Below are 13,877 nucleotides of genomic sequence, written 5' to 3'. Positions count from 1 at the left end.
TTATAAAAACATTGCATCTCTGCAGGATTTAAAATTTAATAATAAATAGAACTGTTAGCGGTTAGCAAACTTTTAATGGAAAGAAAAGATAGGAGTTTGTGTCAAAAACATCAGTAATTCCACTCACTAAATAATTAAGTCATTTATACTGCAGTGGTGCTTCAAATTAATGATATATAATTATTTTTCATTCTATCTGATACAATATCTGCTGTATCACCATCTGATAAATTTTGTAGTATCTGGAAACAGGTCGGTCAGACTGAGTGATTAATTACACTCAGTCTGGGACTGGGTGGCGCCAGAATATATCATAACTATTTTGATGATTGTATTTCCTCAGACTGCCTACAACTTTTCTTTGTTCAATCGATGTTTTACACATTAATATCACTATGGTGAATAGGAAGTGAATGAGAGATGTGGCATGCAGAATAAGTGATTCTTGGTTTACTTCTGCATTTACTAAATGTGAAGCTAAGAAAACCCACAACATGTAAAAATAGAATGAAGGTACTAATCGTGTAATTTTGGATGCTACTCTTGCAGATTTTCTCCAAAACTTTTCTGTAAAACTTCTTGTGACTTTACTGACTGCCCATAATTCAATTGCCTAGACTGACAGTACTTTCCAAAACAAAACTCCGCGTATATAGAGAATATGAAAACAGGAGAAAGGACAGGATGCAAAACATAAGTCATTCAGTACACTAAAGCCGAAGTTCTTAGTATTCTAAATTTTCATAATTGGACATGCTCATCACACATGCAAAACAGGCATGGATTAATTTCCATGGTTGTACCACTGCATTAATGATGGACTTACAGTAGGTCAGAACAACATTTAATTACTTTACTTTATTGTCACCAAGCAATTGATACTAGAGTGTAAATCATCACAGCAATATTTGATTCTGCGCTTCGCACTCCCTGGATTACAAATCAATAGTAAATATTAAAAACTTAAATTATAAATCATAAATAGAAATAGAAAATGGAAAGTAAGGTAGTGAAAAAAAAACGGAGAGGCAGGTCAGGATATTTGGAGGGTGCGGCCCAGATCCGAGTCAGGATTCGTTCAGCAGTCTTATCACAGCTGGAAAGAAGCTGTTCCCAAATCTGGCCGTACGAGTCTTCAAGCTCCTGAGCCTTCTCCCGGAAGGAAGAGGGATGAAAAGTGTGTTGGCTGGGTGGGTCTTGCCCTTGATTATCCTGGCAGCACTGCTCCGACAGCGTGCAGTGTAAAGTGAGTCCAAGGATGGAAGATTGGTTTGTGTGATGTGCTGTGCTGTGTTCACGATCTTATGCAGCTTCTTCTGGTGTTGGACAGGACAACTTCCATACCAGGTTGTGATGCACCCTAGAAGAATGCTTTCTACGGTGCACCTATAAAAATTAGTGAGGGTTTTAGGGGACAGGCCAAATTTCTTTAGCTTTCTTAGGAAGTAAAGGTGCTGGTGGGCCTTCTTGGCAGTGGACTCTGCTTGGTTGGACCAAGTCAGGTCATTTGTGATATTGACCCTGAAGAACTTAAAGCTTTTGACCTGTTCCACTTGCGCACCACCAATATAAATCGGGTCGTGTGGTCCGCTACTCCTTCTGAAGTCAACAACCAATTCCTTTGTTTAGCTGACGTTGAGGGATAGGTTATTGTCTTCGCACCATGCCACCAGGTTCTTAATACAGTGACAATGTTTAGGTTCATTAACACCACTGTGTTAGAGAGCTACTTAATCTAGCAGTGGTCCACAGACCCCTAGGTCCATGGCATAATAAAGTTTGGGAACCCCTGTACTAGAGTAATGCCAAGAGCACATACAGTGTGGAAGTTACATTTTGCACACGGCAATTCCAGCTGGCTGTACATTAGTGGTCATCTTTCAGATTCATCAGTTCATGGTTCTAAGACTTCAGAGTGTCTGTAGCCAGTAGTTCTAACCTAGGACGTATGACAAAAAAAGGAAAGCATAGTTTTCGTTCGTATTTACATGTTCTTCAACTAAAGTTTGATTTTCTTTGAATGCAGAGTAACTTCTGTCAAGGGCAGCATATGTATTAATAATAAATAAATTATGTAGCAGCCCACTGAGTCTGTGCTGTCCATTGAGCATCTATTTGCATCCCATCATACTATCCCATCATACCATCTATTTATATCCCATCATACTATCCCATCATAGTATCTAATAATAAATAAATTATGTAGCAGCCCACTGAGTCTGTGCTGTCTGTTGAGCATCTACTTACGCAATCCAATTTTATTAACTTCACTTACACATTATCTCCAGTCAGGTTCTTCCTCTGACTTGTACATTGATAGTGGACAATTAGCCTTCCTACCTGCGCTCCTTTGGGATGTGGGAGCACCTGGAGGAAACCCATGTGGTCACAGGAAGATTTGCAGCACCAAAGGTCAGGATTAAATGAGGATTAATGAAGCTGAGAGACAAGAGTCCCAGCTGCTATGCAGCACCCCTCTCCCCTCCAAAGGTTAGTGCACAAAATTAGAAGTCACAGCATTCCTGGAGTGCTTCGAATTAAGTCAAATATGATTCAGGATTCAAAGTTCAAGTCTATTTATTAGACTAGATTATGAGGACACTTAGTCCTCGTTCATTGTCATTTAGAAATGCATGCATTAAATCACATCAAAACATACAGTGAAATGCTTTGTTTACGTTAGCAACCACGCTACCCCAAGATTCGCCACATTCCGGCTCCAACGTAGCATGCCTGCAACGCTCAGAAGGGAAGACAGAACAGAACACCTTCAATGCCTTATTTCAGTTTTCTGTGAGCTTAGCCCCTTTCTCTGCTCGCTTTATATTTATGACTGAGTGGCTAAGTACAGCTGCAATGCCACATCTAAGTTTGCTATTGACACCAGTGCTGTTGGCCAACTCAGAGGTACTGATGAATTGGCATGTGAGGGAGATTGACATCTGGCTGAATGATGCCACAACAATAACCTCTCACACAATGTCAGCAAAACCAAGGAGCTGATTACTGACTAAAGGAAGAGGAAAGCAGAGGTCCATGAGCCCATCCACATCAGGGGATCAGAGAATCAGCAACTTTAATTCCTTGGTGATACCGTTTCAGATTATCAGTCCAGAGTCCAGCACGTAAATGCCATGACAAAGAAAGAATAGCAATGCCTCTATTTCCTGAGAAGTTTGCGAAGATTTGGCATGTATCTAACACTTTGACAACTTCTATAGATGTGCAGTGGAGAGTATACTGACTGGTTGCAACACTGCCTAGTACGGAAACAGCAATACACTTGAACAGAAAACCTACAAAAGATGGTGGATGCAGCTCAGCCTGTCACAGATAAAGCCCTCTCTACCATTGAGCTCATCTATATGGAGCTCTTTCACAGGAAAGCAGCATCCATTATCAAAGATCTCCACCATGCAGGCCAGGCCAGGCCCTCTTTCACTGCTACCATCAGGTAGAAGGTACAGGAGCCTCAGGATGGACACCACCAGGTTCAGGAGCAGTTACTACCCCTCAAACATCAGGCTCTTGAACCAGTGAGGATAACTTCACTCTCCCCAATGCTTGGACAATGGACTCACTTTCAAAGACTCTTCATCTTATGTTCTCAATATTTATTGCTTATTTGTTTATTTTCTTTTTGTATTTGCACAGTTTGTTGTATTTTGCACATTGGTTATTTACCTGTCTTGTTACGTGCAATATTTCATTGACTCTATTGTGTTTCTTTGTACTTACTGTGAATGCCTGCAAGGAAGTTAATCTCAGGGTTGTATGTGGTGACATGCATGTGCTTTGATAATAGATTTAGTATGAACAAGACAACAACATCAAAACAGAACCCGTTCCTCTCTCCCACCCACACACACAGACACAGCCCTCTAACCCCACGAAAGACTGTGTTCTTTGGTCTCCAGCCTCAGATTTGGAGCTGGATGTGCAAACCTTGGGCCTTCAACTACCCCAGTGGACTTACAGAGATGTAGAGACCCGGGACTCCAGCCAATGAGCTTCAAAGTCCGGATTTCCAATTTGACTCACAGGTGTTGATCCTTGGCATTGACATCAGCACCCACCAATGACCAAACACCAGGTTTGGCCAATGACGAACCTGAACACTAGGCTACAAACTCTGGTCTCACCAATTTGCAAACCCAAGAGCTCATCGGAGCTCGCTCCTCAGGAAAAGCAAAGAGCGATTTGGTGAAAGGAAGTCATTTGTGGGGAGCTATGCTGTTCAAACCTGTGGCTGTTTTGATTTGGTATAGATGTGAGGACAGAAACTGTCCTAGTCTAGCAAAGACCAGAAGCAATAAGAAGCACAGGTTGATCAAACACACAAGCCGTGATCTGAATTGCCAAGTGGCAAATAACTTTTTTGCAAGTGCCTTTATTAAATGTTATATGATTGGTCTAGTAAGGCAGAGATGTGAATTCCCTGAAATCTTTTAAAATTATATATATGGTACATATCAGAGCTAGCAGTCTAAGAACTGAATTCACACACATTAACTAAAGTTGCTGAGAATCTATTCATGTTAACAAGTAAACAGTCACATCTTGAAGCCAATTTTGAAGAATAATCTTCCTGATTAGGAACGATGGAAAGTGTCAGTAAAGTTTGTTTAATGAAGCAATGGTCTTTCTGAAAATGCTGGTAGGAAATCGTTGTCCTGCAGCTTACAAACCAAGACAAACATTGGATGTGTTGTACTGGAGTTGATCACCTGACTACAGAGAGGACTGGAATGAACCCATGGGCTCTTTATCACTGAGTCACCACTTTCTATTGATTAGAGTTGAAGTAAAAGCCAGAGTCACCTGTCATTACCTTGATTACTGGTCACAGTAATAAACACAAATTTTTGGAGGTTCTCGAAGAACATAGAACATAGACATTACAGCACACTACAGGTCCTTCAGCCCATGATGCTGTGCCAACCTTTTATCCTACCCTAAGATTAATTTGATCCTTCCCTCCTGCATAATGTTCCATTTTTCTATCATTCATGTGCCCATCCAAGAGTTTCTTAAATGACCCTAATGTATCTGCTTCTACCTCCACCCCTGGCAGGGTGTTTCATGCACCCCCAACTCTCTGTGTAAAGAACTTACCTGTGAAATTTCCCCCTATACTTTCCTCCAATCACCTTAAAATTATGCCCCCTTTTATTAGCCATTTCTGCCCTGGAATAAACTTTCTGGATATCCACACTATTCCTCTTATCATCTTGTACACCTCTATCAAGTCACTTCTCTTTCTCCTTTGCTCCATCGGGGAAAACCAGAGCTCACTCAACCTATCTTTAGTCCAGGCCACATCTGAGCAAATCTCCTCTGCATCCTCTCTAAAGCTTCCACATCCTTCCTATAATGAGACAGCCAGAACTGAATAAAATAGTCCGAGTGTGGTTTAACCACCTCTCAACAAGACAAATCCCATCGGTGGACAAGGAAATAAAGGCTGGATCCATTAGATAATTGAACTGAAATATTAACCTTACATTTCTAACAAAACAAATTCTGACTGAGTTCGAAGTTTTCCAACAATTTCTGATTTCCAACATCTGTTGTATTTTAGAATTTATCTATGTGAAATATTTCATTTGTAATAAAGCTTGATCTTATGTTAATGTAATCTCAATATGTTTCAGCTTGTTTACATTTCCTCAATTAAATGTTGTAAAAGATTTACTTTTATGGGGACAGGGGCTATGCAATAGGTAACTTATGCATTTCAAGATATTCATATCTACGATAATAAACAATGCCACCGAGGAACATTCCAGGATACTTAATAAGACTTTACGCAAGAAGAGAGAGGTGGTTCTATAATCCATCCATTTGCTCAGTGTTAACAATTCTTATGAAGACACTAAAAGAGAAAGTTGAGACATGTGAATAAATAGGGACAGTCGTGGTGAATGGAAACTGGCCAGTTGTCAGTGAAATAATCGTTGAAATTCGGGTGCATAATCTAGTTAAATATATTCCATTATGCATTTCAGTCAAAATCTCATGGAAATGGTGAACATCAGTAATTAACTGAAGAGATTAAGTGAAGTATTAAGCTGAAAGAAGCTTATAATGTTGCCAAGAAGAGCAGTTGAGATTGGGAGAGTTGGTAATGAGAGAGAAAATCGAAACATGAATGAAATAACGTAGAAAATAGATTAAGAAGAATTGCAAGAGTTTTACCATCAATGTAAGCACAGAATAACTAAAATAAACATGGGCTTTGGGAGGCAGAGGCAGGAGAAATGATTATGGTGAGTGAAAAATGATTGTCAGAAAATAATATTTTATATTTGTCTTCATTGCAAATGGTACAATAAAAGGGGATGAAAACCCCACCCCCCCCCACCCCATCCCCATGACTTTCCCTCCTGATGTCCACAATCAATTCTTTGGTCTTACTGACGTAGAGTGCAAGACACCAGACAACCAGATGATCTATCTTGCTCCTCATGGCTATCTGAAATTCTGCCAATAACAGTGGTGCCATTGGCATGTTAGTAGATGTCATTTGAGCTGTGCCTCGTTGCAGTCGTAGGAGTAGAGAGAGGAGAAGCAAACAACAGGAATTCTGCAGATGCTGGAAATTCAAGCAACACACATCAAAGTTGCTGGTGAATGCAGCAGGCCAGGCAGCATCTCTAGGAAGAGGTACAGTCGACGTTTCAGGCCGAGACCCTCCATCAGGACCCTCCTGACGAAGGGTCTCGGCCTGAAACGTCGACTGTACCTCTTCCTAGAGATGCTGCCTGGCCTGCCGTGTTCACCAGCAACTTTGATGTGTGTTGAGAGAGGAGAAGAGTGGGTTAAGCATGCATCCTTCAGGTGCACCTGTGCTGATAGCCAGCAAGGAAAAGATGCCATTATTGACCTGCACTGACCCAAAGAGGAAGTAGATGATCCATTTGCAGAATAGGTACAGAGGCGCAGGTTTTGATGCTTAGTGAGGGTATGATGGCGTCTTCAAGATACCCAGTAGGCATACTGTATCACTGACTAGTGAAACTGTTGCTACCAGGCCCAATCACTGCCTGGAATGGAGGTTTCAATACACAGGATTGAAAGAGGCTGCAAAGTGCTATAGACTCAGTCGGCTCTCCTTACCATCATGGGCTTTCATCATTCACCAGTGGTTCTTTAGTTTCTGGGTTTTATGCTTTCTGCCTTCTGGTGCTGGAGAATTATTTCTCTACCTCTGAGAAATGATAGAGTTTCCAATTCAGAAACATCACATGTTTGCAGTAGGCTTCTTGATCTCCTGGGCATTTTCTAGTCAAAAATAAGCCCATTTGTTCTTGGTAGAAAAGCCAGGAGTGTCTTTGCAGTTACTTCATGAGTTCTATCCATTCTCAAGTGAAAGCTTTAATGACATAACATCCACTTCTTAAGAAGAAAGATGTCACATCTTTATTCACATCAGAAGAACTGCATTGTTTCTTCTAAAATCTCCTTTGGATTAACTGCTGGAAAACACCCATAATTTTAATATTTTGTATACATTTTGTCGGAATTAAGTGGTTTATTCATATGCTTCTGATTTATCATTTATTTGTATATTTATTCATTCAGTCATCCACCCATCCGTCTGTCCATCTGTCCATCCGTCCGTCCGTCCTTCTATCCATTCGTCCGTCCATCCATCTATCCATACGTCCGTCCATCCGTCCATCCGTCCATCCATCCATCCATCCGTCCATCTATCTGTCTGTCCATCCATCCATCCATCCATCCATTCATCCATACATCTGTCTGTGCATCCATCCATCCGTCTGTCTGTCTGTCCGTGCATCCATCCATCTATCCATCTATCCGTTCATCAGTCCGTTCGTCTGTCCATCCATCCATTTACTTATTTGTTTGTTTGTCTGTTTGTTTGATTGATTGTTTGATTTTTTTGGGGTCAAACTGCACAGCAACTCGCTTATTTAACCCTAGCCTAATCAAAGGATAATTCACAATGATCAATTAGCCTATGTTCCAAGTCTACATTCAGTCTACACTGGTGACCATCCCACACTTTCCTATGCTACATTGACGACTGCATTGGTGCAGCTTCTTACACCCATGCTGAACTCATCGACTTCATCCACCTTGCCTCCAACTTCCACTCTGCCCTCAAATTTACCTGGTCCATCTTTGACACCTCCTTTCCCTTTCTCGATCTCTCTGTCTCCGTCTCTGGGGACAGCTTATTTACTGATGTCTATTATAAATCCACTGACTCTCACAGCTACCTGGACTATACCTCCTCTCACCATCCCCTTCTCACAATTCCTCCGTCTCCACCGCATCTGCTCTCAGGATAAGGCTTTTCAATCCATAACAAAGGAGATGTCTTCTTTCTTCCAAGAAAGGGGCTTCCCTTCCTCCACCACCAACTCTGCTCTCAGATGCATCTCTTCCATTTCACGCACAACTGCTCTCACCCCATCCTCCCACCATCCCACCGGGGATAGGGTTCCTCTTGTCCTCACCTACCATCCCACCGGCCTCCGCGTCCAGCACATAATTCTCCACAACTTCCACTTCCATCATCTCCAATGGGATCCCACACCAAGCATATATTCCACGCGCACAACCCCCCCCCCCACTTTCTGCTTTCTGCAGGGATCACTTCCTACTTGACCCCTTGTCCAATCATCCCTCCCCACTAATCACTCTCCTGGCACTAATCCTTGCAAGCGGAACAAGTGCTACACCTGCCCCTACACCTCCTTCCTCACTACCATTCAGGGCTGTAAACAGCCCTTCCAGATGAGGCGTCGCTTCACCTGTGAGTCTGTTGGGGTCATATACTGTGTCTGGTGCTCCTGGTGTGGCCTCCTGTGTATTGGTCAGACCCGACGCAGATGGGGAGACCGCTTCGCCGAGCACCTATGGTCTGTCCGCCAGAAAAAGCGGGGTCCCCCAGTGGCCACCCATTTTAATTGCACTTCCAATTCTCATTCTGATATGTCTATCCATGGCCTCCTCCACTGTTGGGACAAGGACACACTTAGGTTGGAGGAACAACACCTTATATTCCACCTGGGTAGCCTCCAACCTGATGAACTTCCAGTAATCCCCCCACCCCCCGCAAACTTCACCATTTCCCATCCCCTTTTCTTTCTCTCTCTCAGCTTATCTCCTTGCCCGCCCATCACTTCCCTCTCATGCTCCCCCACCACCTTTTCTTTCTTCCATGGCCTTCTGTCAGACTCCCCTTTCTCCAGCCCTGTATCTCTTTCACCAATCAACTTCTCAGCTCTGTACTTCATCCTTCTCTCTCCAGGTTTCACCTGTCACCTGGCATTTCTCCCTCCCCTCCCCGCACCTTTTAAATCTACTCCTCAGCTTCTTTTCTCCAGTCCTGCCAAAGGGTCTCGGCCAGAAACAGCGACTGTACTCTTTTCCATAGATGCTGACTGGCCTGCTGAGTTCCTCCAGCATTTTGCTTGACCAATTAACCTACTAACTAGTATATCTTTGTAATGTGGGAAGGAACTGAAACAGCTGGAGGAAACCCACACTTTTACAGGGAGGATGTACAAACTCCTTTGATTGAGAAGGTATCTTTTTTGTACCAGCCATATTAATCATCCTGCTAACATCCCATTTCCAAATGTCAGAATTGCAAGGCAATGTGACTATATAAACTCTATCATGTTGTTTGAAGTCACTCCCTTCATGACTTGAGTCATATTTTCATTTTTGTCTCAACTGTCCTTCATACATTCTCCTCTTCAGATTTGGCTGAAACAAGTTCAATCATGTTCTAATCTCCTACTTATAATGTTTCATGTTAACATGTTAACTGCTAGCCATAATGCTAAAAGACATATGAGCTTAATGGCTTCTTGTTTTGAGCAACTCTCAAATAGAAGAACTATTATCCAAGCCATTTTCTTCATGAGGAGAGAAGTTTGAATTCAATTTTTCACCATCATGTTCTGTAGCAGTACAAAACCTGGCATATTTTACCTTGATCTAATTTGAGTGACTATCTTTGGGTAATAAAATATTATGAAACAGTAATTCAAATGTAAACTTGGGAAATTTTAGTTGGTCAGTTCCAACTCTGTAAAAGTGCCTTTGACAATTTGGCTGCAATATTGATACACTACTGACAGTTAGCGCTTAATCAACTGCTTCTTCAAAATTTTTATCAAATCATGGCCAATAAACAAAACATTTGACTCCTGCTCACGGTGCCAGAATGTTCAGTGTGAGGGTCATCGAGAATTTTTCTCTTAATGTGCATGACATGTCATCTTTGTTCCCACTTAGCATGATCGTTTTGCATCAACGCCCCTAAGGTTTTAGTGCAGTAACCAAAAAATCTTCTGCTATTTTCAATGTAAAGTTTATGTTTTCTCTCCCTGTGAATTCCTATTTGATAACTTTGATAGCATATCTGCAATCAAATTTAGTTTTGAATTTTTATATTTGGTGGTGGCTTCCTTTGTACAGATGACAACAATTCAGTCTCATCTATGTGTTTTTACTTTGGCGCTCTCACCTTGTTACAGGTCTATCAATATACACTCAGTGGCCACTTTATTAGGTACTCTTGTATACCTGCTCGTTAATGCAAATCCCTAATCAGCCAATCATGTGACAGCAACTCGCTGCATAAAAGCATGCAGACATGGTTAAGAGGTTCAGTTTTGTTCAGATCAAACATCAGAATGGGAAGAAATGTACTTTAGGTGGCCTTGACCGTGGAATGATTGTGGGTCCCATATGGGATGGTTTGAGTATCTCAGAAACTGTTGATCTCTTGGAATTTTCACATACAGCAGTCTCTAGAGTTCACAGAGAATGATGCAAAAAACAAGAAGAAAGTCATACAGTGGCAGTTCTGTGGGTGAAAACATCTCGTTAATGACGGAGGTCAGAGGAGAATGGCCAGACTGGTTCACTCTGACAGGAAGGTGACAGTAACTCAAATAACCACGCATTACAACATTAGTCTGCAGAGGAACATCTCTGGATGTACAACTCATTGAACCCTGAAGTGGATGGGCTACAGCAGCAGAAGACCACAAACAAACACTCAGTGACCACAGTATTAGGTACGGGAGGTGTCAGACAAAATTCTTTCGCAATGATTGGTCCCATCTCCAGCCATAATTTTGCACATATGTTCTGAATGACCAATTCTGTCTGTTTAAAGAATTTGATTGAAGTTACTCACTGACTAGACCACAAATGAACTTGTCACACAATACTGTATGAATACAAATGTTTCAGTCCTTCAATAAAGTGATATACTGTACTTACTGACAAGTTCCCAGATTTCTGTCTAGCTTCAGATTTGTGGTTCTCTACAATTGTTGATTGTTTATGATTGAAAAGATCTGTAACCTTTGTACCATGTTTCAAGCAAAATCATCAAAGATTTGCAAATCTAATATACATTTGGAACCCTTCTCAGTTAGTATATCTTTATTTTGTAATGGCACATTCTCAAAATAGTATGGTCAATTTCCACTGTACGAGTGGAAATTCGTATTATTTGTTCTAAAAAGCATTCCCACTGCCCTTGCACCACCCCTTCCTCCCCAATCCTGTGCATTTACATCTTGAGTTTGAGCAGCATTTCTGTCTTGTTCTTGCTTATACAGGAATATAACTCATGCTTAATTACTATTTTGAAATCTTTTGCCAGCCCTGAGTTTTTTTTCCATCAATTTCTCCTTGTTTCTTGCAACATGATGTTTACAACATACTTAAGCTAATTCTTGTGCAAGGTCAAAGTTAAACCTTCCCCTCTGCTTCCAGACTCGCTCCTTAAATTTTACTCATAATCATCAACATACATCTTGTTTTGTTAAACAACCTTCCTCATCGCCAACTTGTTAACTGTGCTGGTGCACACACATGTGTGTGTGTGTGTGTGTGTGTGTGTGTGTGTGTGTGTGTGTGTGTGTGTATTTTCCTTGCTTCAAACCCAAGCAATGCAGAATGCAAACAAAAACACAAAGGCATGTAGGATAGATAAAGGGGATATAGTGGATGTTGTATATTTGGATTTTCAGAAGGCCTTTGACAAGTTATCACACATGAGGCTGCTTGCTAAGTTAAGAGCCTGTGGTATTACAGGAAAGTTACTTGCATGGTTAGAGCATTGGCTGATTGGTAGGAGGCAGTGAGTGGGAATAAAAGGATCCTTTTCTGGTTGGCTGCCAGAGTGACCAGTGGCGTTCTGCAGGGGTTGGTGTTGGGACCACTTCATTTTTTGCTGTATATCAATGATTTCGATGATGGAATAGATAGCTTTGTTGTCAGGTGCACAGGTTATGAAGATTAGTGGAGGGGCAGGCAGTATTGAGAAAATGGGAAGACTGTAGAAGGATTTAGACAGATTAGGAAAATGGGCAAGAAAGTGGCAAATGAAATACGATGTTGGAAAATGCATGATCATGCACTTTGGTAGAAGAAATAAATGTGCAGACTATTTTCTAAATGCGGAGAAAATGCAAAAATCTGAGTTGCGAAGGGACTTGGGAGTTTGTGCAGAATACCGTCCAGGTTGAGTTGGTGGTGAGGAAGGCAAATGCAATGTTAGCATTCATTTCAAGATGTCTAGAATATAAGATCAGGGATGTGATGTTGCGGCTTTATAAGGAACTGGTGAGGCCTCACCTTGAGTATTGTGAACAGTTATGGGCTCCTTATCTGAGAAAAGATGTGCTGGCATTGGAGAAGGATCAGAGGAGGTTCACAAGGATGATTTCAGGAATGAAAGGGTTATCATACGAGGAACATTTGATGGCTCTGTGTCTGTACTCGCTGGAACTTAGAGGGATGAGGAGGTATCTCATTGAAACCTTTTGAATGTTGAAAGCTATAGACAGAGTAGGTGTGGAAAGGATGTATCCCATGGTTTGGGAGTCTAGGACAAGAGGGCACAGCCTCAGGATAGAGGGGTGTCCATTTAAAACAGAGATGTGGAGAAATTTATTTTGCCAGAGGGTGGTGAATTTGTGGAATTTGTTACCAAAGTTACTGTACCTGCAGAGGCCAGGTTGTTGGGTGTATTTAAGGCGGAGATTGATAGGTTTGTGATTGACCATGGCATCAAAGATTATAGGGAGAAGGCCGTGGAGTGGGGCTGAGCAGGGGAGAAAAAATCTCAGGCATAATTGAATGGCAGAGAAAACTCAATGAGTCAAAGGCCTAATTCTGCTCGTATGTCTTACAGTCTTATGATTTCTTAACATCAGATTACTCTTCATAGAACCTTGATATATTCAGATTGCTTGTTCCAATTTTAGAGTATACTTACACTTCAAGATTACTTGATTGGTTGTATGATGTCTTCAATTGTTCTGCAAATGTAAGAGCTAGATAAAATGCTAGTAACTGATTTTTAATTTTTTTCTTTTTTATGGAGAAAATTTTAAATTATAATGAAAATAGCTACCAGTACATTGAAATCCCTTATTTACACAGTGAATTGTCCTAAAGCTGTAGAGATATTAATTCAACCATTTACACATACTCTATATTAACATGCATAGGCATCCGTTAGTCTCGTGAGACCATGGATTTGCGCCTTGGAAGGTTTCCAGGGCGCAGGCCTGGGCAAGGTTGTATGGAAGACTGGCAGTTGCCCATGCTGCAAGTCTCCCCTCTCCACGCCACCGATGTTGTCCAAGGGAGGGGCATTAGGACCCATACAGCTTGGCACAGGTGTCGTCGCAGAGCAATGTGTGGTTAAGTGCCTTGCTCAAGGACACAACACGCTGCCTCAGCCAAGGCTTGAACTAGCGACCTTCAGATCACTAGATGAACAACTTAACCATGCACAAATGAATCAGAATCAGGTTTATTATCGCTGGCATGTGTCGTGAAATTGTTAACTAGCAGTAGCTGTT

The sequence above is a fragment of the Mobula hypostoma genome, chromosome 7 (genome assembly GCF_963921235.1).
Source record: "Mobula hypostoma chromosome 7, sMobHyp1.1, whole genome shotgun sequence".
NCBI classification, from domain to species: domain Eukaryota; kingdom Metazoa; phylum Chordata; class Chondrichthyes; order Myliobatiformes; family Myliobatidae; genus Mobula; species Mobula hypostoma.
The sequence above is the reverse complement of the archived record's forward strand: the minus strand, read 5'-3'. Positions refer to the sequence as shown.